General features: G+C 36.7%; 1 long non-coding RNA gene across 1 annotated transcript in view; it reads right to left on the bottom strand.

The window, feature by feature from the left end:
* Positions 1 to 4,338: 4,338 nt before the first annotated feature.
* Positions 4,339 to 7,493, bottom strand: part of LOC128250765 (uncharacterized) — a 158,113-nt gene continuing 154,958 nt past the window's right edge. Inside the window, exon 3 of the long non-coding RNA XR_008266749.1 lies at positions 4,339 to 4,743. This is a non-coding gene — a long non-coding RNA (uncharacterized LOC128250765). The remainder of the gene's footprint in view (positions 4,744 to 7,493) is intronic.

Here is a 7,493-nt window from a genome sequence, read left to right as displayed (position 1 = left end):
ACTGTCACTACAATTTGACCTGTCTTTTTGCTCCATCAACAAAACCTTCCGAAATCTTTCTTTACAAGGTGTTTTTTGGTTATAAATTTTTGAAGGATATGCAAAGTCAATTCCATCAACTCCTGTAGTTGGCAAGAAAAAAAAAAAAAAAAGGTAAAGTTGCCTTTTCGAATCATGTTAACTCGTAAGGGCCAGTTTTGCTGTTTCATGGCGTATGAATTCCCCACCTGGATAGGATGCCAGTCTATTGCAGGATTACTCAATTTTGCAAGCTGAGTGGACAGGAGCAACGTAAAATTAAGTGTTTTGCTCAAGAACACAACCTGTCGCCCGATCCAGGAATTGAAACCACAATCTTATTATCAGGAGTCCAACACCCTAACCACTAAGCTACATGCTTCCACTTTTTTCTCAAGTTTTCTCAAGCACAACATAGAGCCCAACGTTTGAGGAGTGATTTTTACATGTCAGTTACATGACACTGGAATCAGCCACAAATACAGTCTCACTTGGCTTGACAGGTCTTCTCAAGCACAATGCATGTGATAACTGAAGAGAGATGTGCTAATCTGGGACATAAAACAACAGAATTAGGGGCCTGTTGCTGAGATTTTAACCATGTAACTTTATTGAGCAATTAATGGGCAACTGTGTTACCAATTACATTCCAGCCTATCTGCTATTTCGTCTCAAATTAGGTGAAAGAACGCCATTTCCATGTATCCTTATTAACACAGCCTGAGTAAAAATAGTGCCTTCACTTACATTTTCCAGTGAGCAAAGGCTTTGTAGCTTCAGTGGTCTTGTAGCTTTTGATGTGTGAAAATCAGGTGAAAGTTGGCAACACCAAGAGCATCCAGTAACAGAAAATTTGCCTGAACCAGTGAGCCCTGCTGGCTTGCATCTGGAAAGCATGCAATAATGGAAAATGGCCTCATCTGTGCTTCATCCATCGGTCTCCATTCACAACAAGGCAATGATAGAAGAGAGAGAGATCAGGGCCAATCGTATTGCAATGTTAGAGGTGAAACTCTTGGATTGTCGCAAGACGCACTGCAGCGACGGTGTGTGTGTGTGTATGTGTTTGTGCGTGTGCATCAACCAATCAAACCAGTTATTGCTCTTCTACTACTGGGTAAAGGCATTTTTATTTCTTTATAACTTATGGCTTTGGGCATCCAGTCTTCAATATTTGTCAAACCTATTCAACGTATCCTTTCAGCTTGTTTCTTGACGTCTTCCATATCAACTTCTGCAGTCTCTTGTGATGTGGCATATGTATGTATATATGTATGTATATGACTGTGTTTGTGTATGTGTATGTATGTATGTATATGTATGTGTATGTATATATATGTTAATGCAACAGAAACAATTGTCAGCTTTACAAGGTGAGATCTAAACTTTCCTATACATATAGACACACACACACACATATTTAGAGAGAGAGATCTACATAGATAGTATAGATGTATATACACAAACACTCACACACACACACACACAAATACATATTTGTATGTTAGCACTACTACTCCACGGCACAGACATAACAGTTCATCGAGACAATATAATCAGAGGGAACAAATACTTAGTACATTAGAGAACAAACATGGCCTGACTAATTACGTCTGATGAGACTGCTAGAAACGAATTTCATTAGTTAATTGGTTCCTTCCTCTGTGTTCTAGACATGACTAAAGCCACGATGGGGAGTAATGAACATTTGTGTGTGTGTGTGTGTGTGTGTGTGTATGTGTGTGTGCGTGTGTGTGTTTCATTATTATTATTAGCAGAACAGGGTGGCAGGGAAGAAGGTCAGGGTGTAACTATGCCTGCTGGTAACAGAGTGATTCTCTCTTTAAGCAAATATACAACAGTTGCGTATGAAGCGCAGTACTGAATGGTAGCAAGGGTGCATGTGCAATACAGCATTGTCGTATATGCACCCAAAGAGGGGGTAACTCCCTAAAAAAGAACATATGTGAACTGAAAGCAATTGTTAAATGAAAATCGATAAAAGGACGGCCAGATTAAGTAACGGGGAGGAAAGGAAATCAATGTAATTCGTTAAAACCCAAATCCTGTGTGACCAAAAATCGATGACCGAAACCAATAGGATGGATAAAGGAACCTATTTTATGTATGTGCACAAGCACTGACGGGCTCGTGTGATAGAGGACAAATGAGGTATCTGGTTTAGGCTGCACACAAGCTCATTCCATTCATCAAATTGACAGTACCTGTACAGGTGCACAGAGTTCCACACATCAGGTGTCAGAGTGGATGCACAGCAACATGAGATGAAGTGTTCTGCTCAAGAGCACAGTGCAATGCTTGGTCCACGAATTGAAACCATAATCACAAGATTTTTTTAAAGTGCAAAACCCTAACAACTACAAATACACTAAACAGCATGAGCTCTTTCCAGAAACACCCAACTGTAATTCTGGGATTATTAAGAGACATCAGGTATAATAATTAGCCAGGAAAATAGGAGACACCAAACGAGATTAAGTTGGGTAAAAGAGAAAAAAATCAAGACAAATAAAATGCAAAAAAATGTGAAAGGGAGGATGGCAGGTCTTGTCTTTATACTTGCCTCGAGCGGTATTAAATTATATTTGAACAGATTAGAGAGAAATTGGACAAAATCACGTAATATTCTATAATCCAGTATTTTTTTTTTAACACTGTTAGACATGGTAGGATATTAGTCTTAGTAAAATTAATAAGCTATCAACATGTGCAGAATCCCACGCAAAAGGATAGGCATATCTACATCTCTCTATCTGTCTGTGACTGAATATCTAGACACAGACACACACACGTGTATGTGTGTGTGTAGAGAGAGAGAGAGAGAGAGAGAGAGAGAGAGAGCGGGAGAGATGACAATCAACTTGATAAATAGCCTTATATGAAAAACACCATAGCTGTCAGATGCATACGAGTAAGATCTAGTAACATGCTTTTGCAAACACACACACACACGAATGTATTTATGTGTGTGTGTGTGTGTGTGTGTATGTATATATGCTGTAGAGCTGCACCAGGTTCCAGTTTGATTTGGTATGGCTTCTATGGATGGATGTCCTTCCGAACGTGAACCACTCCAAGAGTGAAATGAGTAGCTGGACCACAAGAAGGTTATCCAGCCATAGAAACCATGCCAAATCTGACTGGAAGCTGGTGCAGCTCTCCAGTTTAGCAGTTCCAGTCAAACCGTCCAACCCAGCTGCGAAAACCCAGTACATTTTGTAAAGTGGTTGGCATTAGGAAGGACACCCAGCTGCGAAAACCCAGTGAAAAACTGAAACATTGGAGCAAAACATCATTTGATCTTGTACCAGCCAACCAGCAAACGAACCAACCCAAGCTATCATGGAAAACAGATAGATGAAAATGATATATACATTGTGTGTGTGTGTGTAAAAGCTATTAAGCTGATTATTGGTAATGCCTTCTTTAGCTGTCCTTCCAAGCAGCAGAGAGATCATTTTGTTTTGTTTGGGTTTTTGGGTTTTTTTTTATCTTCTATACTTTTCTTTAAGCCATTTAAGAATACAATAAATGAAAGAGACACATAATTATAGGTTTTGAAGAAAGTTTCATAGCGTCATACCTCTAGTTCACACTAGATATTATTATTATTATTATTATTATTATTATTATTAAGGTTGTAGATTGGCAGAATCATTAGAACACCAGAAAAAAATGCCATGCCTTGTGGTATTTCCTCTGGCTTTACATTCAGGGATCAAAACCCACCAAGGTAAAATTTTGACTTTCGGCTCTTCAGGGAGATATTGGGATCAATATAACTAACTCCTCCTCCACCTCCTCTTAAAACTGCTTACCCTGTGCCATTATTATTTTTATTATTATTATTGAGGCAGCTACTGGTAAAATCATTAACATGTCAGGCAAAATGGATAGAGGCATTTCATCTGTCTTGATTTTCTGAGTTCAAATTCAGCCCAAGATGAACTTTGCCTTTCATCCTTTCAGAGTCGATAAGTATCAATAAAATACTGGGGTTGAAGTAACTGACTAGTCCCCTCCCACAAAACTTCATCCCTTGTGCCTTTAGTTCTATATTCAAGAGCTGAGGAATTATTTACATTATCTACAATTGACGGATATTTCTCCTCATCTTGTTTGTTGTTAACACAACGTTTCGGCTGATATACCCTCTAGCCTTCATCAGGTGTCTTGAGGAAATCTTGAACCTGGGTTCTCATTCCTAAGGTATTTGGGGAAATTTTGAACCTGGGTTCTCATTCCTAAGGTATTTTTCCATATTATTATTATTACTATTATTATTATTATTATTCAGGTCTCTGCCTGGAATCGAACTCAGAATCTTGGGGTTAGTAGCCCACACTCTTGTGCCATTAGTAGAAAGGACTATTATCATCATCATGGTGGTGCAACGCAAAAGCACATGTGGTGCCATGTAAAAGCAACCGTGCAGTGCCACATCAAACCATTCATGTGGTGCCACATAAAAAGCACTCAGCTCAATCTGTAAAGTGGTTGGCATTAGGAAGGGCATCTAACCATAGAAACCATGCCAAATCAGACTGGAGTCTGATGTAGCGCAGAAATAGGTAATGAAAGGGTTAAAAGTAATCACACAGGACAGAGACAGTGAGTAGAGACATTATGTTTTCACTTACGTTTTAGTCTTTCATGTTCAGAGACAGACGGAAAAATTATTAAAAAAAAATCAATGTTGCTTACCTGAAAAATAAAACAAAATGACATAAGTAAAAAAAAATTCCAGTTTAAATTTTGTTCAAATAAAAGCATATAATACGTTTCCGTGTCTAAACAACACAAGGAGATGATAACAGGTATTGTGTATGTGTGTGTGTAAATGTATGTGCACATGTGTAAATATGTTTCTTGATGCTTAAGAACAGGTGTTGGTTTCTTTACGTCCTTGTAACTTAGAAGTTTGACAACAAGGTACTAACAAAACAAATTTAAAATAACTATTTAGGTCAATTTCATTAACTAAATCCCTTCAAGGTGGTGCCTGGTTGAGGGATATGAACCCCCAAGGATATGGACTCAGGGTCATGGTTGAGAATCACTGATCTAGATTATAAATTTATGTTCCAAACACCAGTTTGATAATGACAAGGCTATTTTACTAAGTTCTTCCATAAAATTAATAGAAACAGAAGCAGTAAATTTCAACAGAAATAGAGTAACAAAAGGGTTAGCCCTTTTGATAATATCCTGTCTGAGATTGCAACTGGTTCAACGTCCCAATCTTCCAGTTTTGAAGTGATAGAAATTAAAATTTCCCATCAATAGAAATATGGTAACAAAGGGGGTTAAAGAAGAATGTACCTGACAACTATCAAAAGCTGCCTCTTAACCATTTTGATACCAAGCCCTGAAACTGCCCCTGGTTGTATGATACAAACTTCATGTTTCAAACTGGTCTACACTAACATTCATGTTAATTTAGGTTCCAAACGCCATACACAAAATTCTTTCTTATTTTCAAGATAAATTGAAACAAAAGCAATGTTCCAGTAGAAACATGGTACCAAAAGAGTTAAATATTTGTTATTCACTAATAAAAATGTGTTATTGAATCCCTCTGAACCTGTGTTTATTTCAAAAAAATTACCAAACCAAACAGGCTTTGCATTCTTGTCCATGGTCAAAAATAGGTTAAATATAAACATCTACTCAGGTTCAACCCTCGATTAATCCTCAGAAATTCAACATAATATGTTTGCATTAAAAATCAGAGATGATAGATATCTATTAGAATTTTAACGAAGGTGATGATGAAGATAACGATGCTTTCTTTAGACTCAACACATGGCCATTAATGAAGGACAAAGGGGACAATCAATAGAATTGACCCCAATCATTACTATTGATTGATTCTAGAGGGATAAAAGATGATCTTAATCCGAATCAGGACTTGAACTCACTAATGTATTCCATTTATATCCTCGACTGATTGAGCCAATACAAAAATTAAAATAAAAACTTTAAACAGATAAAAAAAAAATATTTCTTCCATACTTTTTTTATCTTTCCTCTCTTCATATATTTTCCCAATTTAAAAAATTTTAAATTAATAATTTCTTTTACAATATTATAGAATTTCATTTATTTATTTATTTTTTCTGAATATAACTTTGCAAAAAAGTATTTCGTATTAAAATACATAAAATTAAAAAACGGAAAAAATTCCTGGCCTAAAATTAATTAATCATTTGTAATCATATAATTAACTGAGTCCAATAAGTGATCATTATCGGCATTGATGTCTTTAATTTCAAAGAATATGAAACAGAAGTGAATAAAATACAGTAATAAACAAGCCAAAAGAAGAAATAAAAGAAATAAAACTACTATTTCAAATGTTACTGTTATATTCTTTAGGCATTTGTACCAAAGAACCATTGTTTTGGCACCACATGAACACCAATAATGAGAAATGCCACATGTGACAGCAGCAAATGTGATAAATATTTAGAGTGTAGGTCCCAGTTATGTACTTGGTGAAAGAAAGGAGACAATATAGGATAGAGTGGCCCCTTTCGGGAATAGGAGAGTCTCTATGGTGTTGGTTCTACGATGAAATGCACCTAGTACAGTCTGTAAAGTGGGTAGTGCTAGGAAGGATATCCATTCATAGAAAAACCATGACAAAAATGGAATCTGCAAGTGAGACATGGTCCCTGGACCATTGAGGAGAGCAGTAACTTCAAAAAGGACTTGGACCCTTCTAACATGGATGACAGATGGAAAATGAGGACAATAAAGGCACACACACACATATATGTTCACTCTAATAATGATACTGCTTTCTAGTTTTGGCCCAAAGCCAGGAATTTTGAGGAGAGAGAATAAATTAATTACACTGACCCTAGTATTTGAGTAGTGCTTTATTTCACTAAACCCTGAAAGGATGAAAGGCAAGGCTGACCTCGGTGAAATTTGAACCCAAAACGTGGAGTCAGAAGAAATGCCGTTTACATTTTGCCCATCGTGCTAAAGATTTCTGCCAGCTTGCTGCTTTGCACCAACTAATTAATAAAATACCACCAACTAATTAATAAAATACCACCATGTGTCTGATTTACTGATCTTGACAAATCCACTGTATTGATTCTCACAGTAACAATAGCAACACTACAAGTGCATACACGTACAAATAAGTGCATAATATACTCTCTCTCTCTCTCTCATACACACACATATATACATACACATTTCCTGAAGATGTTGTTTAAAAAGAAAGAGAAAGCCTTTCAAAAAATAGATAAAATAAATGTGATTGTTATTTAAAAGTACCGTGTCAGCTGATGTTTTGAATGAAGTGTTGACAGGAGTCAATTCAAGTCGGGTTAAAATTCAACTGATACACCAAAACACAGGAAAATTTATGCCAATAATGGGTACTGTACTGACAGAAGAACAATTCTGAATATCACAGGTCAGGGACGGGGGGGGGG

This window comes from Octopus bimaculoides, chromosome 25 (assembly GCF_001194135.2).
Source record: "Octopus bimaculoides isolate UCB-OBI-ISO-001 chromosome 25, ASM119413v2, whole genome shotgun sequence".
NCBI classification, from domain to species: domain Eukaryota; kingdom Metazoa; phylum Mollusca; class Cephalopoda; order Octopoda; family Octopodidae; genus Octopus; species Octopus bimaculoides.
The sequence above is the reverse complement of the archived record's forward strand: the minus strand, read 5'-3'. Positions and strand labels throughout refer to the sequence as shown.